The sequence below is a fragment of the Notamacropus eugenii genome, chromosome 4 (assembly GCF_028372415.1).
Source record: "Notamacropus eugenii isolate mMacEug1 chromosome 4, mMacEug1.pri_v2, whole genome shotgun sequence".
In the NCBI taxonomy this organism is placed as follows: Eukaryota; Metazoa; Chordata; class Mammalia; order Diprotodontia; family Macropodidae; genus Notamacropus; species Notamacropus eugenii.
In genome coordinates this window covers 15,686,207-15,713,766 of record NC_092875.1, presented here as the reverse complement: position 1 = coordinate 15,713,766, position 27,560 = coordinate 15,686,207, and the positions used below count along the sequence as shown (strand labels likewise).

General features: G+C 45.8%; 1 protein-coding gene across 13 annotated transcripts in view; it reads left to right on the top strand.

Moving 5' to 3' along the window:
- Window positions 1-6,635: 6,635 nt before the first annotated feature.
- Window positions 6,636-27,560, top strand: part of MTMR3 (myotubularin related protein 3) — a 200,919-nt gene continuing 179,994 nt past the window's right edge. For 8 of the 13 annotated variants that reach the window (XM_072599995.1, XM_072599990.1, XM_072599997.1 and 5 more), the window contains exon 1: window positions 6,636-6,777. The gene's annotated coding sequence lies outside the window, so the exon portion shown is untranslated. Of the gene's footprint in view, window positions 6,778-8,402; window positions 10,642-27,560 lie in introns of those variants that run through there. The other 5 variants (XM_072599992.1, XM_072599994.1, XM_072599988.1 and 2 more) reach the window with 3 other exon arrangements.

Sequence of the window (27,560 nt, the reverse complement as noted above, 5' to 3'; positions counted from 1 at the left end):
AAGTCAGTGTATAAGCTTAGGTCTTCCAGACTTTAGGTCTAGTGGGGGGGGGCTATCTCCCCAACTTCCCTGCTCTGTGCCTCAGTTTCCTCATTAGTACCATGGGGATAACAATTCTTCCCTACAGGGGAAGTATTTCATAAAGTATAAATTACTAGAGAAACAGGAACCATAATTAGGGAGTAAGCATTTATATGGCACCTGCTGTGTTCTGGGAACTGCTGATCCTCACAACAACCAGGCAAGGTAGATGCCAACGTTATCCTAATTTTACAGCTGAGGAAACTGAGGCAACCAGCGGTGAAGTGACTTGCCCAGAGTATCACATAGCTTATAAGTGTCTGAGGCTGGATTTGAACTCGGGTCTTCTTGACTGCAGGCCCAGCCCTCTATCTACTAAGTCACCAGCTGTCCTCATAATGATGACAATTCTACGCCCCAGATTTAGCTACTTTTGGCTTAAGTCCATTATTTTCACCACCAAGCTTCCATAGCTGCTTAGGCTCTGGCCCAGCCAGAGGGTATCAGGTCCTCACGCTGGTGTGATGTTACCCCAGCAGTAGGAAATTCACACCATCAAAGGGATCCTGACAATGCTCTTTTGGTACCGTGTCTCACATTTATGGAAAGGAGGCAATTCGTAAAGCAGCAGCCTGCTGCTGAGAGGCACTGTGTGCAGTCAGCAGAGAGCCAGCCTCTGAGTCAGGAAGGCCTGGCACTTGCTAGATAGGTGGACCTGGACAGGTCACTTAACCTTTTGGTGACCCAGTTTCCACATACGCAAGAAAGGGATTCTGAGGTTCCCATTAGTGAATGATCTCATGAGGCTCCCAAACATTTTTGGCTGTGTGGCCCTGTATAAGTAGCCTGGCCAGTTAGTGCCCCGGATAATCCTCTAGGACCATGTGCTGTCAGACTATAGCTAGTAACTTGTTTTCATGGACTGGTAGAGTCTACACCCCTGAAGTCATACATTTGGACCAAACATACAAATATAAATACAAAACCCAGCATTAATATTTATTCTATTGATATATTGTATATATCAGTATATACTATAATATATATCTTAGTAGAATATGATATACTATAATATATTAGTAGAATATGATATACTATAATATATAGTAGGATATGATATACCACAACATATAATATTAGTAGACTATGATATATTATAATGCTACATATACTATAAATGCTATAAAATGTAATATATCATAGTATAATATATTAATTATATTTTTCCTCCTCCTAGGATGAGCTCCAGGACCTAGAGGGAGGTGATCATCTGAAGAAGAGTAAGTGGCTTTTATAATTTACGAAACACTCTACAATCATTGTCTCATTTGATTCTCCTACTATTCCCATTGGACAGATAAGAAAACTGAGATTCAGAGAGTTTTGACTCACACAATTAAATATCTGATGTGGGACTCGAACCCAAGTCTCCTGGACTTGAACCCAGTGGTCAGTCTGCTGCATCATTCTGCCTCTTTTCCTGATGTCTGGATGGTGCACTGAAGTCTGCTAAGTGTTTTATATCTGGTTTCCCATTTGATCTTCCCAACAACTCTGGGAAGGAGGGGCTACATAGGAAACTCAGGCTTACAGTGGTTAGTTCAGTGATTTATCTTGGGTCACACAGTGAGAGTAGGTCAGAGATGAGATATGAATTCAGGTCGTCCTGACTCCCAAATCTGGCTTTCTATCTGCTGTGACTCCAAGCTTTCCTTCCCTCACCTGTGGCGTAGACTATACAGAAAGTCCTTGCAATTCAGCAGGACTGTGCTGAGCACCTGCTGTATTCCCATCCCTGTTGGGGCTGAGGGAGATAATTTGAAACAAAATGAGCAAAATCATGGTGTCAGCAATAATTTTAAGAAACTAAGGAATCTTCTTCACCTGAAGAAGAAGGTGGTTGTTTTCTGCAAAGTACAGTGGAAAGCACCAGATTGGAGGACCTGGTTCAAATCTTACCTCTACTACTTGATGCCTGTTATCTTGGACTTAACCTTCCTGGGGGCCCAGTTTGGACTGAATGGCCTTTGAAGTTCCTTTCAGGTCTAGATCTATGAGACTATGACTTTGGGCAGAGAATCTCACCTCCCCAGGCCTCAGTTTCCTCATCTGTAAAAACGAGGGTGGCATCTAAAGACCTTAGCAGCTCTAAATTTATGATCCTGCATGGTTCCTATGAAAGGGTAAGTCTAGATGACTCCTAAATTCCCTCTTTTTTCTTAATATATTAATCCACTATCTTCACTTATCTGAAAGATGTCATAGTGGACAAGGGAACTGATGAGTTCTGGGAGGTTTTCAGTGGGAAAATCACATGGGAAGCTGAGGGGGTGGGGCACAGATTTCAGCTTGATCGACAGAAGGATTTGGGATTACAGGATTTAGAGGTGGAAGGGATCTTATGAGTCCTCCAGTCCAACCTCCCCATCAGATGAAGAAAAAAAATGTCTCTAGAGGGGAAATGAAGGCAGCTAGGTGGTGCAGTGGTTGGCACCAGATCTGGGGTCAGCAAGATCTGAGTTCAAATCTGCCCTCAAACATTTACCAGTTGTGTAACCCTAGGCAAGTCACTTAACACTGTTTGCCTCAGTTTCCTCATCTTTAAAATGAGTCAGAGAAGGAAATGACAAACTACTTCAGCATCCTTGCCAAGAAAACCCCAAAATGGGGTCACACAGAGTCAGACCCGACTGACAACTGATTGAACTACGTCAAAAAGAGGGAAATGACTTACCCAAGGCCACGGAAGTAGTTTCCCCTTATGTGGACTGGAAATCTGCTTCTTTTTTACTTTCTACTCCTTGTTCTTGCTTCCTTCCTTTTCAGTCAAACAGAATAAAGTGAATTCTCTTTCCAGATGACCTTAAATACTTGAGGATAGAAAATATGGCTATGATAGCTAGCATTTATATAGCCCTTTACATGTGTTAACTCAGAGGTGCTATTATTATCCCCATTTTACAGAGGAGGAAACTGAGGTATGGAGAGGTTAAATAACGTACTCAGAATCACATTGATGGTCAGTGAATAAGGCAGGATTTGAATTTAGGACCTCAAAGGCAATCTAGTTCAAATCCTTTATTTTCTAGTTAGGGAAAAAGGGGGCTCTGAGAGGTCACCAAAAGTCACATTGGTAGTAAATATTGGAATCTGTATTTGGACTTGGGCTTCTTCTTGCTTCTTCCTCCTCATTCTCTCTTTTACAAATTGTGTTTTATCTTTTTCCAATTACGTGTAAAGACAATTTTTAACATTCATTTAAAAAAATTTTGAGTTCCAAATTTTCTTCCTTCCATTCTCCTCTCCCCTCTCCTCATAATGGTAAGCAATTAGTAATGTTGTACATCTACCCATTCTCTAAATGTTCACCATATGTAAGTTTTTTTTCTGTAAAAAGCCAGTATGGTATGATGGACAGCTTTTGAGTCAGGAAAATGGGGTTCAGAGTCTCCCACTGACAGGTATGTGATCATGTGGAAAATGCCTTTTGATTACAAATGATCTGTAGAGAGAGTATCCATTCCAGGACTTCCCTTGATGATATTCTATTTCAGGTGCTACCCTTTACCCTCTCTGGCCAAAGTTTTATCCTCCTAATTAGATTGGAAGGTCCTTTAGGGGAAGAACCATAGGAACAGGACTGGAAGGCATTACTGCAGTATTCAGTGGTCAGTACCCTTGACTGATCCCCCAACAAATGGTTATAATAACAGAAACAATCATAACAGCTAGCATTCACATGGTCCTTTAACGTTTCCAAAGAACTTTACGAACATTGTCTTATTTTATCCCTGAAGCAATCCTGGGAAGTAGGTGCTATTATTATCCCCGTTTTACAGGTGAGTAAACTGAGGCAGATAGAGGTGAAGTAATTTGCCTAGCTAGTACTGAGTTCTGGTCTTCCTGATTCCAAGTCCAGCGCTCTCTCCTCTAGTCTCTACCTGGAAACATCCCATTATCAGGAACGAAGTACTCATAGAGGCAGTCTTTTCCATAACTGGACAGTTCCATTTGCTAGGCTGTAGCACAGTAGACCAGGAAAGAATCCTGGAATTAGATTTCGGAGAATCTCAGCTCTGCTTTCAGATACACGTAAGCTGTCTGGGCCCCACAAGGGTGTCAGAGGAGGACATGGCACGTATCTCCTCTGACCTTGAGTAAATCACCTCTCCTATCTGGGGTTCAGCTCACTCCTCTGTAAAATGGGGCATCTTAACCCATTTTAAAACCTTCGGGCTTTAGAGCTCCCAGTCCTAGTTATAGCGATAGGGGTAGGGGTAGAAAAGAAATGAGGAGGGCATCATGGAGGAGGTGACATTCCTATTTCCACTACACCACTGGCATTTTCTTGCCTTCTCTGTCATTCCCGCTTCAACTTGGATTTGGTCTAGTCTCTTTGATTTTCTGATTCCTGGGTCTGTTCCAACGGAGTCAGTCACTCTGTAAGCTTTTATTAAGTGTCAGGCATTGTGCTAGGGTTGGAATTGCAACCTTAGAACCTGGATTTGAACTCAGTAACTATGTTGCCTCGATCTCCCCATTCTTTCTCCCACTCTTTTTTCATAAGTAGCATTTTATTTTTTTTCAGTTACACGTAAGGACAATTTTAGCATTCACTTAAAACATTCTTTGAGTTCCAAATGTTCTCCCTCTCCCTATAACGGTAATTAGATGTGGGCAATCAGGTAAAATACATTTCCGAAAGGAAGACGGTCCCTTCCCTCAAGGAGCTTCCAATCCACTGCGGCCAGAGAGCACACCAGAAGGAAGCTGAAAAGAGGGGGAGGAGAGGGGAGGGTCCTTGGTGCGGGGGGTGCACCAAGGAATACAGCCCCGTGGCCTTAGCCCCTTCTCCGCATCTGATTGCTTCCCCCGACCCTGGGAAAGACCCAGAAAAGGACCGAGACTTAGGCCCCGCCCCCTGGGAGGCGTGCCCTGCCCATCCCTCCTCCCCTAGAGCCTAGCCCCGCCCCCTGGGGAGGTGGGCTCCGCCCCCTCGGTCTGAGGCTCCCTACTTGTCCTCCCTACTTAGACCCGCCCCGTTCGGGTCTGCGGGGTCCCTTCCCTGCTGGGGATTCCCTCAGCCCTCTCCAGAATCACCGGGGGCGTGGCCTTTAGACCCTTTGGGGGCGTGGCTTGAGAGGCTTAGGTCCCGCCTCCTCAGCATCCCCCTCTTCTGGTCTGGTCCTGGATTGGACTGATGGCGTCGCGGGAGGCGTGTCAGTCTTCTCCCTACTGATCATTTCTTATTTATCCTGCGGGAAGGTGGTTATAGGTGCTCTCCCCCATTAGACTGTGAGCTCCCTGAGAAGAGAAATCAATCAGGAAACATTTACTGAGGTCCTACTATGTGCCAGACTGTGCCAGGCTCTGGAGATACACAAAAAGACAAAAAGGCTGTCCTTGGCCTCAAGGAGCTTCCAGTCCAGCGGAGGAGACAAACACGTGTGCCGTGTGTCCGAACAAACTATCTATGGGATAAACAGGAATTAACAGGGAAGGCCTTAGAACGGAGGGGTTGAGGAAGGCTTCCAACGGGAGATGGGCTTGCATCTTGCCTTTCTGCGGCATGCCCCAGTGCCTAGCACAGTGCTCTGTTGTCCAACTGACTCACTGGAGGCGGGGCCTTCTGAGAAGGGCTGCCTCCACCTCAGGCCTTTCTTGACCCTCAAGTTCTTTTTGGGCTGGCTCTCTGTCAGTATTCTCCAGGCCCTTGAGGGGGCGCGACCCAAGAGCTGAGGCCACGCCCTCCAGGTCTATTCTAGGTGGTTCTTTCTGGGTGCTCCATGGCCTCTGCCAGAAGAGTGGCGGGGGCGTGTTCTGTGAAGAAAGACCCCGCCCCCGAATAAGCCCGCCCACACGCCTGTGGGGAAGCCTCCCTAAGCCAGGTCCTGCCGGAAGCGTGGTCTCGGAGCTCTTGGCTCTTATGGTAGTGCAGGGGAGGGCGTACCCTAGGAGCTCAAGTCCATTTTTGTGGGGGGTGTGGCTAGCTCTGAAGGTGGGCGTGGCCTGTGTTCTGAAGGTCCGGTCTTTCCTGTTTTCTCTGACAGGAGCTGAGGTGGGGGGCGTGTCCCGAGAGCTCCGGTCCCGCCCCCTCTCAGGGCTTCTTAAAGTCTCAGCGTCCCTCGGGTTCTCCCTGACGCAGGCCAAGGTGTGGGGCGTGTCCTTCGCGGCCAGGCTCCGCCCCTTCCCAGGGGCGCGCCCGCGCTCTCCCCTCTCTCAGAGCGCTGGGAGGCGAGGGGGCGTGTCCGTGGCCCCCGTGGCCCCGCCCCAGAGCGCCCTCCGGCTCGGCTTTGCTCGGCTGGGCTCGCGCTGGCGCCGGCGCGCGCCCCCGCCCGGCGTCTCGTGGGCGCGCTCTGTGTGGCCACCGCCGCCATGTTGTTGTGGTGGTGAGGCGGAGCGGCGGCGGCGGAGCAGCCGGATCCGGAGCGGGAGCCGGAGCCCGAGCCGCGGCCGCAGCCCAGGTCGCAGCCGCAGCCGCAGCCGGAGCAGCCCGCGGCCGAGACACGCACGCGCCGGCCGCCCCCCCCCCGCGGCTCGGCGGCCCGAGCGTCGCGTCGAGGGCGGAGGAGGAGGAGGAGGAGGAGGAGGAGGAGGGCGGGGGAGCAGGAGAGGGAGGGGGGGAGGGGGCCCTGGCCGGGGGCGGAGGAGCCGAGGCCGCGGCCCGCCGGGGGCCCCGCCATGTCCTGCTGCCCCCGCCCCCGCCGCTGCCGCCGCCGCCGCCGTCCGAGCGTCTGCTGCCGCCCTCGGGGCCTGGTGAGTGAGGGCCGCGCCGGGGAAACTGAGGCCTGCGGGGGGCCCTCCGACGGGGGGGAGCCGAGCCCCTCCGGGGAGCACCCTGCCCCTTCTGCCCGGGGGGGCGTGGGGGAGGGGGCTTCCAGCGCACCCCGGCCCCGGGAGCCCGGAGGGACCCCGGATCGGCCCCCCACCCCCGGGGGAGAGCGAAGGGGCGGGGCCGGCTGCGGATTGTCTCCGCTGGAGGGGGAGGGACCCCGCGAGCTGGGGCCCGGAGCGAGGGGAGGGGGTCCCCCAGCCCCTCAAGAACGGGGTGAGGCACGCGAAGAGGGCCACGCTGGGGTCTTGGGGGGCTCCGGAGGCAGGCCGTCAGGGTTGGGCCGGGCCTCGGGCGAGGAGGAAGGAAATGGAGGCCTGGGGGGTGGGCTCCGAGGTCCGAGCGAGCCCCGGGGCCCGGCCTGTCCGACGCTGGCCAGAACCGAGGAGCCCAGAGGGGGAAACTGAGTCTGGCTGCCCTCCCGCCCCAGACCGGCGGACGGGAGCGGTGCTTAGATGCTGTCGCATGAACCCACTTGGTTTGCTTAATTCGAAGTTGAACAGAATATCTTTATAATTGTCCGTGGGGTTGGACCGCTGGTGGAACCGGACGGGAGAATGCTCGTCTCGGGTCTCCACAGGTGGGGGCCCGGCGGGCCCGGCCTGGAACCCGGGTCTTCTGGTTCGGAACTGGCGCGGCCCCACCCTGCTGCCCCGGGGGTGGTGGCCCTGGGAGCGCCTCCCTGGTCCTTATTGCCCTCGGGGGTTGGGGGAGGACCCGGAGACCCTCGCTGCCCTCCCTTCCCCCACCCCAGATACCTCATAGACTCGTGGAATGTTAGCAGGCGGGGACCTGGAGATCCGCAGGTGTGGGAGGAAGTGAGGTCCAGCCAGGGGAAGGGACTGGCCCGGTCCAGCAGAGGTTTATTCATCTCTTGGAAGTGGCAGAGGCGTGATTCAAACCCTGATCATCCCGGAGCTTTCTCGGGATACCTCCCTGAGGGGGTTGTCCACAGGGAATCCTTCCTGGTGGAGGGGACTGAGAATCCCCCTGCTGCTTGTCTGCCCCCTCTCCTCCCCTAGGAGGGTCCACCCAGATCATAAGCAGACCCGCTGTGTGTGTAGGAGGGACACAAAAATGACAAATGACAGAGAGATTCCGAGTAGGGAGGGACCTGGGAGGTCATTGATTCCAGCACCTACCCTCACCTAGAGACTGGGGCAGGCAGGTTGTTGGCAGATCAGGTGCAGAGCCAGGGCCTCTGCTTCAGCCTCCTCAGCAGTCTTCCCTTAGTGTTTGGGAGTTTGTCTTCTTCTCTGTCCGGAGTGCTAAAGACACTGAAAGTTCCCTGGGAAAAACACCCATCTGTTGGGTGGGGGAAGGGAGAGGAGAGATGAGACTTCGTGTATTGCCTTGAATTCAGTGAGTAGGTACTTCAGTAAATTGTGGCTCAGTTGAAATTGTCTCAGAATGGAAGTGCTGAATTTGAGTCCTTGTCCTATCATTGATCGGCTATTAGATATTGGACTAGTCCTTTCCTCTTTCTGAGCCTCTGTGAAAGGGAGTGGGGGATGGGGTGGGGTGGAGTGGGATGTACAAGATGATCTCTCAAGCCCCTTCTAACTCTTAGTAGTCTTGTGACTGTGAAGGGAGGAGGCCTTTGAAATCTGGGCTTATTCTGGCGGTGGATTATATGAATGGGAAAGGTAAGAGTGAGTAACTTGGTTGTCCTCACTTACTTCCCTGCCCATATAGTCAAAGATTAATTGTTGTTGTGTTTGTCCTTCATTCTCAAAGAGGACCATGACATCAAGAGTATGATATGACTTGCAGTTGACTTTGATTTGAGTGAGGGAGGGCTGTGCAAGGTCACGTCTCATTTTCTCCTCTGGAGCCATCTGGGTCCAGTGGCCTGATATTCATCAGAATGACTGGAGGTGACCCAGGATGCCATGTGGGACCCTGGCCATCTTAGGATATGGTCTTATCAGATTCTAACTTTGAGTGAGATAGACCCATTCCATGAATAGGGCTCTTTAAGTAGTTACTCAAGGGATGGCCCTTTTTTAAAAAAAAAAAAACAATCAAACTGGGGTGATGTTTTGACGAACTCCTGATTTTGCTGGGAGAGGGTGTGGTGCTTAGTGGGAATCTTGGTAGAACCTTGTAGGTGGCTCCCAGTGTTTGAGGAGGAGTGACTACTTTTGTGGCCTTACTGCTATGGGACAGTTTCTTGACCTGGTAGTAAGTGGGTGGGAAAGATATTTTAGAGAGAAAGAAAATGGTGAAAAGTCCCATGATCAGTAATTCCAAGAGACCTGCGGCACATCATCCGGGCTGCCCAGTAAAGGATTACAATGTATTCATAAAGATAGAAATTGGAGCATTTTATGTATCACTTCTTGGGAAAAAAGCTACAAGGACGATGCTTTTCTGAACTTGGAGTGCTGGAAACTTTCTTTAACGGTTTAGGACTCTCTCTCTCTCTCTTGTGGTTCTCTATTTAATAAGTTTTCCAGGATGGGAGAGTTTCACTGTTTTCAATGCTGATTTGTACAAATGATATGAGGACATTCTAGTGTCTTGGTCATTTTACCAAGTTAACCTCATTCACAAAGCCTTCCTGAAAAAGAAGTATTTAAAGCACTCTCTTCTCATTCAAATTCAACATAGTTGTTCAATATGCATTGTGATATTATAGGGTCCCTGGGCATAGTATAGAATAGATGGCACTTCTTTATTGGGTGTCCTTTCCACTGCAAGTTACGCTAGGTATAACGTATGGTTTTGTGTCATTTGGGCAGGAGGCAAACTTTCATTTGTGTTTTGTATAGGAAATTGGGAGGATTGTTGGTGGTTGGTTTCTGAAGTAGTCCAGAAAGCCCATCATCCTAAGACTGAATGTTTTCTATATTTTGGTGTGATAGCACACTTTTCGTCTCCCCATTTTTTGGAATAAACTTGGTGAGATAAGTGAATGCTCGATTTTCCAAGCAGATCACTTGGGAGGGTAATTCTTTATTTCAGAGGATTCGTCCTTTGATGAAAGATTCCCTTTGCAGAGCATAATAAAGTTTACTGATTATTTTGTATTTGACCAACCATGGTGGAGATGGGGTATTGGGTGGGGGAGAGAGGAAGTGGCGGATCATTATAGAAATTTAAAGCTGATGTTTTAGGAGCCACAGCCTTCCTGAAAGTCAGTTATTAGGATGAATCATTAAGATAAATTAGTGCCAGTGGAAAAATGGTTTGATCTACATAAATTCAGGTTACACACAGATTTTTTCCAAGAATACATTGACTTCTTCAAGTTGAAGGCCCCTGTATTCAGGTTGGTCTTTTCTTGGAATGCCCCAAGAAGGAGGGGCAGATAGTGATTGCTCTGCATGAAGGAGTGCCTGTGGAGAGAATCCTGGCAAAGGAATCGAGCCATGCCTTTAGCTTCCACTAGAAAAAAGGGAGGGGCTTTGAGGGGTAGAGGTGAGGATGAGGGGTTGCATGAGGAGAAGCCATGTCAGTTAGGATAGTAGTAGTTATCACCATCTGAGACAGCTGATCCCTGAGGACTCTACCAGCTTGAAAATTCCATGATACTGAAATTTGTTGCTTCATTTCACATTTATTTTAGGTACCAGAGATAGAAATTTGAACCCATATTTATTCATTCTCTAATATTGCTTCCACAGCTTGACTCTATGTTTGCCTGTGGATTTTTGGTCAACGTTGTCCCAGAGGGCTCTGGAAATGGACAGTATGCATGTATGATGTAGAAACAACCTGCCTTCACTGTTGTAATCGCTCAGTGTTGAAATACTTGGAGTTTCACAAAGGGAACTTGATAGCAGGTACTCACCACACTCAGTGGGTCAGAGGATTTGCACAATAACTGTAGTCAGTTGTTTGCTAAAAGCAACTGAATTCTGTAACCTTACGTAGATAAGTATGTGCCTTTGCTAACCTGTTCTGTCTTCAGGTCTTGTGTCCTCCGTTGTCTGAGAAGCCACCCAAATGGTTGATTAATAAAGACAGAAAAATGCAGTGAATTTTTTGCCATATGTGTGTGTGTTTGTATGTGTGTGTATGTTTGTGTATATATTCATTTTGCCTCTAGGAAAATAGTAAGTCAATACAATACTATAAAGTCATTGCTAGTGATTGGTAATAAAGGACACAGTCCTTTTATCTACTAGCACTTGAAAACAACTGCTTGTAGAGAGTGTGCTTTGGAGGAGAGTCTGTATCAAAACAAAATCTATCTTTAATCAAGTTAAAAGGTAAAAAAATGAAACAGTGATCCATTTCTTTGAAAGGGGAGTGATGAAAGCATGGAACCTCTGAAAGGTTATTTAATAGTAATGTGATCTGGTAGGCACAGCACAAAGATGGTTGTCGTTGTAGGGGTTGACTTCATGAGGCAGAACAGGATGCTCAGGGTAAAATCCACTTGAGTTATCTTTGCTCTCCAGGTTCACATTTGAATTATGGGGTTAGGGCTCTCTTCCAACCCAGCTCCCCTGTTTTATAGAGAAGGGTCACAGAGATGACTTGGCTTGTTCACAGTCACACAGATAGTAAATGAGAGAGCTGGACTTTGAACTCAGGTGCTCTGGCTCCACTGCTCCCAGGGAGGTTTCCAGTTTATGGGCTCTACCTGGAGGGGCCCTGCCTCCCTCTGTGGGCCTGTTCACTGTTAGGAGCAGTGGCACTGTTGCAAAGCCAGGGTGCTGGGTGTCCCCTGTACCTCTCGTCAGTGTAACCTGACTGTGGGGACACTTGTGTGATCGGGGACCAGGAGGGGAGTTCATAGCAAGTGTGGTGTACATCAGTTTGACGAAGACTTGGACTTGGCAGCGAGGAATGAATGTGCAAAGGGACAAGCAAGGACCTATATTTGATATGTTAAAAAGAGCAGGAAGGTCTCTGAGGGAGCTTCATGGAAGTTACTGTGATCAGTACGAGCCCCTAGGAACTAGGAACTCGGGGGCCTGATGATTATTGTCAAGGCTCATAACTCGATCTCGTGCTCTCCGAGTTGTATTGCATTGTTGTTTATTTTATTAAACATTTCTCAGTTATATTTTAATCTCAGATTTAAGAGATCTCTCAGTATTTGTTTCTATAAAAAGAATGAACACTTGAGAGAACAGGAGCTGGTATAAAGCCTTTACATATAAAATATGACACCTTTGAAATTTGTCTGTCTGGCAGAGCATTCACAACATAAAACTTCTGTGTGTATTAGTGGTTTAACAGGAAATCTACAAGGACAACAACGGTGAGAGCAATAAAGGTTTCTAGTCACACGGATCTGAGATTTCAGTTACTGAGGCAGCCAGGTGATAGTAGTGGAGAGTGCCTTGTGTTTGCAGTCTGGAGGATCTGACTCGTTCCGGACCTCGGAGCAAGTCACTTCAACTCTCTGAGTTAACTGTTTCCTTATGGAAAATGAATTATTATTACATCATGGAATGATTATGAGGATCAAATGAGATTAAGCAGACATTTATTAAGGACTGACAGTATGTTAGGCACTGTATTAACTTTAGCACATATAAAAAAAAGACAGAATAGTTCCTGCCCACATTCTACTGGAAGAGACAGTATATGAGTAGCTAGGCTCATGCACGGTATATGCAGAATAGATACAAGGTAATCTCCTTTGACACTGCCCCCACCCTGGTGCAGGCTCTTTTTTCCTCAATCCTGGACTATTACAATAGCTGCTGGTGGGCCTGCCTGCCTCCAGTCTCTTCCCACCCACTCTATCCTACATTTAGCCATTAAAATCAGTTTTCTTAAAGAGAAGGTCTCCTTATGTAACGCTACCCCACTCCTCTCAACTCCAGTGGCTCCCTGTTACCTCCAGGTGCAAATGAGGAATGCTCTGTTTGACATTTGACATTTAAAGCCCTTCATAACCTATCCCCTTCCTACCTTTCCAGTATTCTTACGCTTTACTCCCTGACATATACTCTTTGATCCAGGGACACAGGCCTCCTGGCTGTTCCATGAATGAGATACTCCATCTCTTGGATCCAGGAATTTTTTCTAGCTGTCCCCCATGCCTGGAACACTCCCTTCTCCACTCTGACTAATGACTTCCCTCACTTCCACAGGAAGTCTTCCCTAAGCCCTCTTAATTCTAGTGCTTTCCTTCTGCTAATTTTCTCTTATTTATTCTGTACACAGATTGGTTTATGTATATTTGTTCACATGTTCTCTTCCCCATTGGCTTGTAAGCTCATTGGAGGCAGGGACTGTCTTGCTCCTTATATCCTAGATGCCTGGTGCATAATAGGTGCTTAGTGTTTATTGAATTGATTTGAATTGCAGTGTAAAGAGGATAGGCCAAGAAAGATGGCCTACTGAAGGGGGACTTGAGCTGAGATTTGAAGAAACCAAGAAGTGAAGGTGGGGGTACCAAACATTGCAGGCCTACAGACTTGACAGTGCAGAGGTGAGAGTGAAGGGGAGGGTGGTGGAAAGGCAGAAAGGGAACAGGTTAGGAGGAGTTTCTGTGCCAGAAGGCGGATTTTAGATTTATTCCTGCAGGTAATTGAGAGGTACTTGGGCTCACAGGTGTGGTGATGGTGGTGAAACGATCAAACTTAGGCTTCATTTTAAACAATTATCAAGCACTTAGCTTTTCTCTTCTCCCACCATGGGAGAAGGTGGAGTCTGGAGCAGTGTCAGAGGTGCTGGTTCTTCACCCAACCTTGGCAGGTGAATGAAGGATAGATGGGAGTGGGTACATCAGGTAGAAGGCTAATTCCACCACATTGTTGGAGGGGCTATGAACTTGGTCCAGCCTTGCTGAAGAGCATTTTGGAGCCCTGCCTCCCAAAATGATTAAACTGTGCATACTCTTGGACCCAGTGATACTGCAGTGAGATCAGAGGAAGAGGAAAAGAACCTCTGTGTACAGAAATATTGATAGGAGCTCTTGTGCTTGTCGGCATTGTTTGGCCCTCATCCTTGACATCAGGCAGGTGCTTTGTGAGTGGAGAAGAGGTGTGTATGAGAGAGATTCTGAAGGTAGAAATGACAATGCTTGGTGATGGATTGGATACTTGGGATGAAAATGAGTAGGTAAGAACAAGAACGAGTGGCAAGCCTGGGTGCCTGGGAGGAGGGCATTTCCCTCGTTAGTAACAGGATGACTTGGGGGGAGAATAATGAATTCTGTTTTGGATATATTGAGTTTGAGATGTTGACAGGACATCCACTTTGAGATGTCTCAGAGAGGTTAGGCCTGGATCTCTAGTTCTAGGGATCATCTGCATTGAGATGGTAACTGAACCCAGAGGAGCTGATAGAGGGGGGAAGTCAGAGCCTTTGGGGGTGCTTATGGTTAGTGCATGTGATATGGATGAGGAACAAAGAGGTGAATGAAGAACAATCAGACAAATAGGAGAAGAATCTGGAGAGAGAAGTGACACCAAAACCCATCAGGGACAAAAGTATCTGGAAGAGGATGATGGACAGTGTTAAATGCAGGACAGTCAAGAAGGATGAATGATTGAGAAGAGGCCGCTGGGAGATGGTTGGTCCCTATAGAGAAGGCAGCTCCTTTTGAATGAGAGTGGGGTTGCAGAAGGTTTGGAAGCGAGCGAGAGGAGGGAAGGGGAGCATTGTACCACGGAGTGTAGCTGGGAAGGGGAGGAGAAGTAGAGGAAGATGGTGAGTGGGAATGGAAGGATCAACTGAGGATTTGTGTTAATTATTGCAATATAAAGGATCCTGGAGCACGTTTGTCAGCAGCAGACAATGAACCCCTAGAGAGTGTGGAGATGAGAGTGGAGAAGTTAGGAGGGGAGGAGATCAAGGGGAACGTGCCTGGGCATCAAGCCCTGGGGTCAAATCCTGCTTCAAACACATGTGTTTGTGTGTGATCCCAGGCAAGTCACTTCTCAATTTCCTTATTTCTAAAATAGAGATAACAGTAACATCTACTTCCCCAGGCTCTTGTGGGCATCAAATGAGATCATATTTGTAAAATATTCTGCAAACCTTAAGGCTCTATATCAATGCTGGCTATTAATTGTTATTAGCTCTTATTAAAGAGATGGGCCAGCTAGTCATCATCTTCTCGTTGGAGAGAAGAAAGAGGCTGTGGGAAGAGATATCTGAGTATGATGATGAGAAGGGGGAACTCCTAGTATATGGTACCATTTTTTTGGATGAAATCTGAGGCAAAGTCCTCAGTTCAGAGCGTGGGGGCAGGGACTGCTGTGGAAGGTCCAAGGAGAGACAATGTTTAGAACCACCACTGTGGAGAAAGAGCGGGCTAGTAAAACAGTTAGGAATAGAAGGTTTTTCTGGCTGCACTGAGGTCCCAGTTGCTATTAGATCATAACAGATTTGGAATAAACCCAGTCAACGTGGTTTCTTAATCTCTTCAAGCTCCTTTCAGCTGCAAGTGAGTAGGAATAAAGCAGGTAGATTGTTGACCCAGTCTAGAGTTGGGGTTTGGAAAGGGATTTGGGGGGGCAGAAGGTAGTGGAGAGTGGAATTGACTAAGAGGATGGGAATAGGGAAGGGAGGGGACTGTAGTCAATACAGAAGTGATGACCTCGGGTGCGATGAATAGAGGGTATGAGGAGGAAGAGCCAGGATGCTGAGGCAGAGGAAAGCTGGAACATTAAAAGATTAAGAGTAAAGGCATTTTGGAATTCAGGAACGAAGTAGAACAGTTCTGGGTGGTGGAGAGATCCAGAGCGTGCCTATCTGTGTCTCTGTGGAGTTGAGGTGAAGTACAGGACCGGGTCATGGGAACCTAAGAGATGCAGCCCTTTGTTAACTTTAAGGGGCAATGTGTTTACTGGTATCAGCATCATCCTTAATTCAGTGATGCAGTTTAGATCCTGAAGGGTAAATAGACATTCGCTTGGTTCATTTGAAATATCACCATTTTGGTGACCTGGGAGAATGGAGAGACTTGAAATGAGCTAATAAAGCTGGAAGCACTCGGCAGGAACAAGTCATTGCGCCGCATTGGGGAGAACGTTGTGTTTATAGACCCAGGCCTCTGTTCCTTAGACAAATTAATTCCCTTCTGGAGGCCTCTGTCTCTTCATCTGCAAAGTGAAGAGGTTGGCAGATGGGTGATACATGAGACAGACCTTCTTTGACTTTAGATTCCTTGTGGCTTATGAGGACAGAAGGACTGAGTGCAGGCAGGGAAGGCTCCGTCTCCTTTCTTGGCTCTCTGTCAGGTGTCTTGAAGAGCAAAAGAAACATTTTGTTTTGGCATTAGTCTTCTGTGATCTGGTATACAGATAATAACCAGAGTTCACTTTTGTATCCAAAAGTTTCCAACTCAAACTTTCTAAGTTCTCCCATGAATGAGGTAGTAGGCTAATCAATCAGCAAGCCTTTATTAAGCTTCTACTTTGTGCACACTTTGGGCTGTGTGCTAGGGAGAGAGACAAAAAGAAAACCGTCACTTGCCTTCAGAGAGCTCACTAGTATATGAGCATAATTACCCTCGTTTTGCAGATGAGGGGAACCAGGACTTAGCAGAATTTGTGTCAGGTCACATAGCTAATAGTAGAGCAGGATGAGGATCAGATAGTAGAATCCTCCTGACACCAAGGGCAATCCCTCTGTGAGGCAGTCAGTCTGCTATCCTGCCAGACACTGTACTGAAGTCTTGGGGATCCAAAATAAAAAACCAACCCCTCCTCTCCTGGGGCAGCATATGAACAAAGGATGGCCTGGCTATCGATGGGTTAAATTGGGGGGCATCTCATTGGGAAAGTGCTGAATACTAAGACTAAGGAGTCAGAAGGTGGGCCTTTGGCTAAGACTTGAAGGAGGCAGCAGTGAGGAGGGAGATGCTTCCAGGCATGCAGGGAGAGTCAGTACAACTGCTCAGTGAGGAGACAGTGAGGAGGCCCTGGCACTGGACACCAAGTAAGTTGGGGGGGGGAGGGTGTAACATGCAAGAAGCCTGGGAGCATGGGAGTGGGGTCAGGTTACCGAGGACTTTACAAGCCAAACAGAAGGTTTGGTGTTTGATCCTGGAGGGAAGAGACAGGAACTGAAACTGATTGAATACAGGAATGACGTTGTCAGACTGTGCATTAGAAAGCTGGCTTTGATCTAACTGTAGGATGGGCTAGCTAAGGGGGACAGTTGAGGCAGGGAGATCAACCAGCAGTCTGTTGGAATAGTCTAGGTGTGCCTGTTACAGGGTGGGGGCAGTCTGAGGAGAGAAGGGTCCATATTGGAGAGATTTCATGCAGGCAGAAACAGTAGAACCAGACATTGGATTGTCCTGTGAGGGTGTGAGTGTGTGAGAGAGAGGGAGGAGCAGAGGACGGGGCCTGACTTTGAGCCTTGGGGACTGTACCCCTCAGTATAATAGGGAAGTTAGGAGGAGGGGAGGGCTGGGGGGGAGAGGTGAAATATGTGAATGTGTTGAGTTTGAAGATGTCTGTGAGATGTCCTCTTAGAGATGGCCATTGGCAGTTGGAGATACAGGACTGGAGGTGGGGAGAAGTTAGGCCTGGCCAAGTAGATGAGTCACCTACATGTAGAGGTGATCATTCAAACCAGCACAGCTGATGAGATCACCTAGTGACAACAGAGAAGTAGAAGAGAAGGGGAGGTGGGAGCTAGCATTTGTTAAGACACCTACTGTGTGCTGGGTACTGTGCTAAACATCTTTTAAATCTTTAAAATTTTAAACAATTTTTTAACATTCATTTTTAAATTTTGAAAATTCTCCCTCTCCTACTCCTCTCTTGTCCATTGAGAAGACAAGAAATAGTGCAAAACATATTTCCATATTATCCATGTAGAAAAAAACCCCAAGAGTAATAATGTGAAAGGAAATCTGCTTAATCTCCACTCAGAGGCATTGGGGTTTTTTTTGGAGGTAGATAGTGTTTTTTATCACGAGTCCTTCGTATCTGTATGTTGTATATCATTGTAGTGAGTGAAGCACTTCACAAATATTATATCTTCTTTGATCTTTCAAATGACCCTTGGACAGAAATTCTAATTATTATCCCCATTTTACAGTTGAGGAAACTGAGGCAGACAAGTGGGAAATGACTTGCCTAGATCACCCAGCTAGTAAGTGTCTGAGACTGGATTTGAACTTAAGTCTTTCTGACTCTAGGACCTAGAGTCTAGGTTCAGTGTTTTATCTACTGTGCCATCCCACTCACTATCCCGGACAGAACCTGGGGGAACCTTCAGTTGTGCTATGAAGATTCAGCAAAAGAGACAGAGAAGTAGTAGATAGGTAGGAGAAGAATCAGGAGAGAGTTAGCTTGGTGGCCTGATGGGTAGTGCGGATCTCAGGAAAACTTCAGTTTGAATCCTGCCTATGCCCTAGCTGTATAGCTCTGAGCACAACAGTTAACCTCTCTTAGATTTAGTTTCCTTATCTGTAAAGAGGTAATAATAATAGCACTTATTTCATAAGGTTGTTGTGAGGGCCCAGTAAGAGAATACATGTAGAATATAACAGTCTACTGTTTGTTAAACCCAAGGACCCCAGCTTCTGGGATAGGAACTCACTGTTTAACAAAAATTGCTGGGAAAACTGGAAAATAGTGTGGTGGAAACTGGGAATAGACCAATGCCTGACACTGTACACAAGAATAAAGTCCAAATGGGTACATGATTTAGGTATAAAGACTGATACCATAAACAAATTAGGGGAGCACGGGATAGTGTATTTATCAGATTTATGGAAAATGGAGAAATTTATAACTAGAGATAGAGAACATTATGAAATGCAAAATGGATAATTTTGATTATATTAAATTGAAAAATTTTTGCACAAACCTATTGCAACCAAGATTAGGAGGGAAGCAGAAAACTGGGAAAGAACTTTTACAACTAGTGTCTGTGATAAAGGCCTCATTTCTAAAATATATCGACGACTGAGTCAAATTTACAAGAATACAAGTCACTCCCCAATTGATAAATGGTAAAAGGATATGAACATGCAGTTTTCAGAGGAAGAAATTAAAGCTACCTTTAGTGATATGAAAAAATGCTCTAAATCACTATTGATTAGAGAGATGCAAATCAAAACAACTCTGAGGTACCACATCATACCTATCAGATTGGCTAGCAAGACAAAACAGGAAGGTGGTAAATGGTGGAGAAGATGTGAGAGAGTTTGAACACTAATTTGTTGCTGGTAGAGCTGTGAGCTCATCCAACCATTCTGGAGAGCAATTTGGAACTATGCCTAAAGGGCTACAAAAATGTGCCTGTCCAGCAATACTGCTTCTAGTGCTGTATCCCAAAGAGATCATAAAAATGAGAAAAGGTCCCACATATACCAAAATATTTATAGCACCTCTCTTTGTGGTGGCCAAGAACTGGAAATCAAGGGGATGTCCATCAATTAGGGAATGGCTGTACAAGTTGTGGCATGTTGTGCTATAAGAAATGACAAACAGTTGGACTTCAGAAAAACCTGGAAAGACTTATATGAACATGATGAGCTTATATAAACTGATATGAATATGAGCAGAACCAGGAGAATATAGCTACAGGGTATGAGGACTGTTTCTGATAGACTTAGCCCTTCATAGCAGTGCAAGGACCTAAAACATTCCCAAAGCACTGTTGAGGCAAAATGCCATCACATCCAGAGAAAGAACTGTGGAGTCTGAATGCAGAATGAAGCAGACTCTTTTCTCTTGTGTTTTGTTTTGTTTTGTTTTTCTCATGGTTTCTCCCATTCATTTTAATACAATATGACTAATGTGAAAATGTGTTTAATAAGACCGTATGTGTAGAACCCATATAAGATTGCATCCTCTCCAGGGAGGAGAGAAGGAGGGGGAGAAAATTTAAAACTTATGGAAGTGATTGTTAAAAACTGAAAACAAATTAATTAAATTTTTAAAAAAGAGAGTATATGTAAAGTACTTTGTTACTTCAAGCATTCCATAAATGCCAGTTCTGATTTTTGGGAGGGTAGGTTTTTGAATGCATTTTGGCAACAGGTTGGGAAAAGGGTGGAAGCGTGCAGATACGCTTACCTACATACAAAGTATTGATTGTAAAGTAAGGCCTGATTCCAGAAGGCAGACCTAAAACATGATCTCTAAGTGCTTCTCGACTGTGTATATATAATCATCCGTACATCTGTACATGTGCTAGCACTGTGACTAAGGATAAAAGGAGTTGCTTCACAGGAATCATTATCTCTAGTTAGCAGCTGGAAGTTTTTAGAGTTTTGCCCTCCCCTTCCTGTAGTTGGGTCGCCATTGGCCTGCTTAGGGGTATTTAAAGAAGGGTGCTCAGTGGAGGGTGGGAGCACAGACTGAAGGATGGGATTTTCTTTTGGGGTCTAGGAGACTAAAGACCTCTTCTGCAGCTAGTTCTGCTTAGTGGTGTGAGAGACAGCAAAAGTTAAGTTTGTAATAAATTTTCTTTGATACTTTTTTGTGTCAGGAGTGTTTCTGAGAGTGTTATGTGATGAGGATAGTACTGCTGCTTTAGTGCATTGATTGTTGGTGGAAAAGCCTCATCTTTGTGAATTTTTTCCTCTAAAACCGTAGCAATTTAGATGGATAGGCCAAACTTGAAAAGGACGTCCTGTCCTAGGAAACTGGTCTGAGGCACTGAGCAACTCGATTTTTCTTGGTCTTAAAGAAATAGGGCTTCTCACCTTTACAGGGAAGTTGGGTAGGGTTTTTCTTTTGGTAGAAAGTTTTCAATGTTTACAGTGTACCCTGATTCGAATGAAGGGATAAATAATTATTACTTACTACTTTTCTTTTACTAGAAAGTACCACAGTGAGCTTGCCAGTCAATGCTATTGAGAAAATCCTGCAAGAGATTTTTTAATGCCTTCTCAGGAAGAAACTTGCCATGCTGAGCTTTAACCCAAAGTATTTTTTCCCAAGTTTGAGTTAAAATTAATTTTGTTTTTCCCCCCTTCATTTTTTTTTGTTATGAAAGCAAGAAAAGGTAGTTTATTTCACTTGAAAAATGAACATGATATTTGTTGGTTCATGAGCCTGACCTGTTAGATAGCAGAGATTGAATCTTATTTTTCTTTGTGCCGTCCTCAGCACATAATTCTGTTATTGTATGTCATGAGCCCTTTAATACTTATAAGATTTGTCATTTCCCCCCACAATTGTGGCTTGCAACCTGTTAAAGTTCCTGGGAGCTGCTCTTTCCCCTTGCTCCCAAATTAATAATCTTATGGCCAACCTGGTGAAGGGCTTCTTCGAACTTGCCTTGTCAGGCTCTTGTTGGTCTCTTGGCATAGCCTTGGAGAGGCTAGGGTTGACTCCCCTTCCCAGTACCTCACCTAGTGCAATATAACATACATAGGCTATGTTTTGTAATTATATATTATATTTTATAATTGAATTACTTGAATACCTCCACCCTCATCTTCCTCAGCATCAGAGGGTAGAAAATAGGTGTGCTTTCATGGTTTATAGAAGGCTTTTCTTACCACAAACTTAGAAGGTTGGTAGTGAGTATCACTGTCAACCACATTTTACAAATAAAGAAACCTAGGCTGAGAATTGAAGGTCACTGGACCAGGAAGTGACAAAGCCCAGAGCTCTCCTGTTTGTTGTACCACATGTCCTCTCTGCAGTGAGACCTAATCAGCACACATTTAGTAGGTGTCTACCCACACCATGGTGTTGGGCCTGGAGATGCAAGGCCAAATAAACCCTTACATTCTTGGGGAATTGACTTGTGTATCTCTAAGTAGATGCAAAGGATATGCGAAGTGATTTCAGAGTGATGGAGGCAGCAGGAGCAGGGGGAGAGTCTGCTAGACAGGGAGTTTGACCTGAGTTTTGAAGGAAACTTGGGACGATAGGAAATGGAGGTGAGGAAGGAGCGCCTTCCAGGCGTGGGACACAGTGTGTGCAAAGGAGTAGAGATGGGAAGCTGAATGTTCTATTATAGTTCGTGGAAAGGAAGCCGTGTATATCTTAAATTCAGCTATTTTGTGTGATTTGTTGCCCATAAAAATTCACATTAGAGATTTGAAAAGGGATTTAAACAACTTGAATATTTAAAAAAATCCGTGTATAATTTACTATTTAACCTACGTCTTACAGCTATGAAAATTTATAATTTGTATTTTATAGCTTAACGGATATTTTGTTTGTAATTGTCTCCTAGTTAACTCTTCCATTTCAAAATGATGATAACATTTATATAGCGCTTGAAGGTTACAAAGCACTTTACAACCATTCTCTCATTTTACCCTCACAACAATCCTATGAGGTGGGTGCTAGTATTATTATCTCTATTTTACAGATGAGGAAGCTGAGGCTGAGAGAGGTTAAATGATTTACCCAATGTCACACAGCTAAGTAGATAGGGTCTGAGGCTGGATTTGAACTCAGGGCTTCCTGACTCAGGTCTAACACTGTGTTTATTGTGTGAATTAGTTATATCCTTTTGAAATCTGGCCTCCATTTCTCCTGAAATCTGTCTTTATATCTGACATATACAAAATGTCAGTATCTCGTAGGAGATAAAAATCTACTTAGAACAGTCTCTTTAATCGATTTCGTTTACTGTTCAAGGTTCAGGAACGCATTATCTGAGGTGAGGAGAAAGGCATGCTGTGCACTGATTTTACTGCCATTTTCTTTTCTGTATAGAGGGTGGGCTATCTGTACAGGAGGAAGCATCCTGGATCAATTGAGATCATCTCTCCCTCGAGAGATTACCTTTGTTCATGAGAATACAAACCCATCAGATCAGTTGTCTGCAAGTATTTATTAAGTGCTTACGATGTGCAGACAGGGCATTAGAGACAATGGCAGAGGCTCTTAGGCATAGGGATAAAATAAAGCAAACAGAGTCGAAGTGACTATGAAGTTACTTCTAGCCAAACAGATGATCTTTGATTTGATTCTCCCTATTAGGTACCAGTGGAGTTGGCGGGGTGTGGGAATAACATTGTCAGACCAGAGCAAGGAAGATGACTGACCATCTTAGTGGAGGATAGAATGGAATGGGGACGATCTTGAGGCAGGCTGCTGCAGTAGGCCAGGTAGGAGGTGATCAGACTCTTCACCAGACAATCTACCTGAACAAAGTGACTGATTCTTGTATAGAGACTTGAGCCTGAGAGACTAGTTAGGAAGCTATTGTAATTGACCAGACAAGACATAATGAGGTGACTGAGTAAAGGGAAAAGAATACGTGAAGGATGTTGTGGAGAAAGAAATAATAGGACTTGGCAACTGTTTAGCTATAGGGGATGAGGGAAAGTGAAGAGTTGAAAATGAAATTGGGTGAATGAGAGGAAAGTGAGGCCTTTGATAGAAATTGTAGTTAGAGAGTAGGCAAAGTTTGGGGAAGGGCTAAGCTCTGTTTTGGATATGTAGGGTTTGATTTGTCCATAGGGCATCCAGTTGGGAATGGTCAGTAAGTGATGTGGGACTGGAGTTGGAGCGTAGGAGATAGAGCTGGGATATGGAGATGTGAGAGTCGTCTCCATAGAGATGATAATTGAACTGATGGGAGCTCTGAACTCCTTATGAGAGAATGTGGAGAGGAAAGAGTAGAGGGCCCAGGACCTAGCCTTGGGGGATGGACATGAATGCGGATCCAGCTGAGGAGACTGAGGAGGAGGGATCATGTGGGTAGGAAGAGAACCAGCTGAGAGGAGAGGTTGGCAGCTATGGCAGATGCTACAGAGAGATCAAGAAAAGTGAAGGTTGAGATTTGGCAATGAAAAGGTCATTAGGAACTTTGGAGAGAGTGTTTTCAGTGCATTAATGAGGTTGGAATTCAGAACAGTTAGAAGATGAGGAGAGGAAGTAGAGGCAATGAGTGTAGGTGGCCTCTTCAGAAGAGTTTGACTGGAAAAGGAGGGGAGATAGAGGCTCATGGCTAGTTGGAATGGCAGGATCTAGAGGGTTTTTAAAGAAAGAAAAGATGAAGGCGTATAATAGGAAGGAGCAGTAGTGGGGGAGGGAGTGAAGATTAGAGAAGGGGCCAACAGACTGCTAGAGAACATGGGAAGGGGGATCAGAGGTGATCACGAAGACACAGTCATCTGTAATTTTGGAATAGCATTCTGACAGCTGCTAGATCATGGATTATAAGATGGTCTGGAGATTTGGACATTGCTGCATTAGTTTGGCAGATAGTGCTGAGTGCCTCAACTAGTGTGGTGGCCCTATAAGTGGAGAGAAAGGGACACGTGAGAGGGTTTGTTTAGGTGAAATGGATGAGACATGGCACCTCATTGGATATGGAGAATGATGGTGAAGGATGAAAGATGACTGAGCAGCTATGGGGAGCCTGAGATGCCTCCAGACACCCAATTGTGAATATCTAGTAGGCAGTTAGTCATGTGAGACTGGCCCTTAGGAGACAATCTAGGTCTAGTTCTATAGACTTGCCAAGAGATGGTCATGGAGCTAATAAGATGAGTGTTAGAAGTGTCAGAAACAGGAAAACTGAGCTGTGCACACACCCCGGCACTTGCTGATCCCTCATCAGCTCGGAACATTCCTTGGTGATTAGACAAGGGCTGAGGGATTGCCACAGATAGTAACCAGCATCTGTCCTTTGAGAGCAAAGTTTCATTCTCTTTGACTTACTCTCTTCACCAAGGCTTGAGGTAGCTTTCTGGGCTCTATGGCAAACTGCTGCCTCCTCTGTAGGATCCAAAGTGGTGGTGCCAAGACCGGAGAGTTCAGCCCTGCATTTGCACGGTGCCTTAGGCCTATGGGCTGGGGCCTGGGATTTCATTGGTATAGGAAGCCCCCAGTAAGGAACTCCCTTTGCTGGTGTGGATGGCCCTTCTCTGCAACTTGCAGCATCTTCTGGTGCTGCCAAAATACGATGGGATCAAGAGCCTTGTCCTGGGCCATGCCCTGGTCCGGGCCATCCTCTGGGCCAGGCTGTCAGTGGAACTGGGGGCTTTACTGGACGCTAGGCTGCCGAGGGTGCAGTGCCGACGTCAGCCTCAGTCTTACAAATTGAGGAAAAGGATGTGGCCACTCACTGCTTCATAGCTAGCAGCCCCCACTGGATCCTGGGATTTTTCCTTCATGTTTCATCCCTCTTGGTGGCTCCCTTTTGCCTCTTGGATAAAATACAAGCCCCTTGGTCTGGCCTGTAAGGGCCTCCATAATTCTTGGGCCAGCCTTCCTTCCCATTACCCTTCTTCATGTACTGTACTTTAGTTTGGTTGTGTTCCTAGTGGTTCCCTGACTTCATATACACCTCTGGGCATTGGCAGGATGTCTACCTGCCTGGAATGCACTCTTCTCTCTGAAGTCTGTACTCATCCTCACAGCTGAAATGGCCCCAAATGGAAGAATTCCTTCCTCACAGGTTCTTTAGGCCTTAGTGACCTCCATCATGTTCTACCTTGTGTTTTCCTTATTTGTATTCCTTCGGCATGCCTAGCTCCCCAACAGAATTTAAACTTGAGTGCAGGGCCTGTGTCATTTATTTTCACGTCTTGGAGCCGAGCACAGTGTCTTCCACGTAGTAAACATTTGTAAGCATTTTAGATTTTGTTTTATGTATTTTATGTATTGCATTTGTGTATCAAGTGAAATTCATGGCAAACTGGGCATGCAGTATGCCATGAAATAGGAGTGTAGTGACTGCCCAGCTTGGCAGCTCTGATGTTAACATAAAGTCCTTAGGTAATCCATCATAAATCACTCTGCTCATTTTGGGTATTTTCGGAGTGAGAATGGAACACACAGTTTCCTTGTTTTTAAGTGGTTGTAATTGGAGCTTCATTTTTTACTAATAGTTTGCACCCCATTGGTACAGAAGGCTGCAGATGTTTATGGGAGAATGATTGGCAGGACCCTAGAAAAGGGTCTGAAGATAGCGTGCTATCTTTAGAAGCTTGCAAATGCTTGGCTGGCTTCATGCTTCCATTAATGGAGGCAGAAATTGAAGTAAAGGAGGTGTTTGGATGGGTCTTCTTCGAGAAGGCCTGTCCCGGTCCCCCTGCCGTCTCAGCCAATTGTGCCTCTCAGAAGTGGCCTCTCGTCTCTTTTCAAAGTGTATGTTTTCTCTATATTTTCTGCTTGTCGTTTTGGCTTTTCATTAGGTGAGCTCTGATAACTGTGTTGTTGCCTTTTTGTGTTTCCCCCTACTTAGCACAGTGCCTGGCACGTGGGCAGGGCTTAATAAAAGCTTGTGGACCTGCTGACTGAAGAAAATGCAGGTGGGCTAGAGTGCATTGTGATGCTAGATACTAAACATTCAATTTCAGCGCCAGGAACTCGCTTGCTGTGGCTTTTTTGGAACGCTTGGTTTTGTTTTTCTTTCTGAACAGATCAGGGTTTCTTTTTTGTAAACTTTGGAGTTTTGTGTCTGTCTTCATTAGTATTCGTGTTCAAAGGGAACTTCTTGTGGCTTAAGATGAGAAACCATTGCTTCCTAACGTGGTGAATCCTCTGATATTGATGCCATATGGTGAGAAAGCCCTGGACTCCCAGGCCACCTCCCATCTGCTTGCTAGGCATCTCCTCAGCTTGCTCTTTTCATTTCCTTCTCCACACCTTGCTTTCATTTGCTCTCTGTGCTTGGTCATCTCCGCAGGGTGTTTACCTGTCCCCAGATCACCTGTTGACATCTTAACCCAATCGTTAGTCCAGGCTCAAAGGCTGCTTTTTCCATGAAGCAGTTTTTTTCTGTATGCCTGAATTGCATAGTTTCTTTCTCATCTGACTTCTCTAATTCAGTTCATTAAAAAAGTATATTAAATGCCTGCTGTGTGTTAGGTGCCAGAGATGCTTTGATACTTACTTGATGGATCTCTGTTCTTTTCAATATGGGTCTTCCCTCTCTGGCATAGATTGAAGCTCAGCCTCACCTTCACATCCTGTGGGCCTGTGGCTGGTGTTCCTCCTTAACTGTCCTCTGGGGGGGTCTGTCACTCTCACCCTTTTGATGTTTCAAGGATAGCAGTGAAGCCCTGCCATGGATCGTCCATTGCTTCTAGTGTGTAGCCGGCCCCTTCTTTTCCAGTTACACAGTTCTCCATGACAGTCTTTACACTTTGTGTCTTGCCCATTTTTTCCCAGGTGATGTGCTGCAGTTTTCTTGTGCTTTTCCTTTGCGCTTTGGGTGACCCTCACCTTGAATCCCGTGGAGATCTTGGCATATTCTGTGACTTAGGCACATAGCATCACCAGGCAGTAGAATGTTATTATTAAGAAGTTGAGCCTTTGTTTTAGAGAGAAGCTTGAGGTCATTAAAAGCACTTGAGGGCAGTCCAGCCTCTTCTCCTCTTTTTCTGTTCTGGTCCTAGCTCATTGTCTATTGTCTGTCCAAGAGAGATAGACTGATGGATTAGCTCTAGGGGATTGTTCATTCAGCTGTACAGCATAGTCTAGACAATACGAATTCTTCATTGGGCTTTTTTTTATGGTTGGAGAATGAGACCAAAAGATTTTGAGTGATATATGGATTCTGTTTCCGAGATCTTTTAGAGGCCTGGGGATGGTGACGGTCCACACAGAGTCACCCAAGATGGGAACATCTTCACCATGTATAGCAGAGGTTCTTACCCTAGGGACCTTGAACTTTTTAAATTTTGATAACTATATTTTAATATGATCAGTTTCCTTTGGAATCTTAGATATTTCATTTTATGAATTTTTGAACATGATTCTGAAGTGGCTTCGCCAGATTGCCAAGGATGGAGGGGCAAAGGGATTAAGACAGAAACAGGCCCCTTATCTGTAGAATTTTGTCTTTTGCCTTTTTGTGCTGGACACATTCCATGATGGTAGTAGGCACCTTTGTTGAA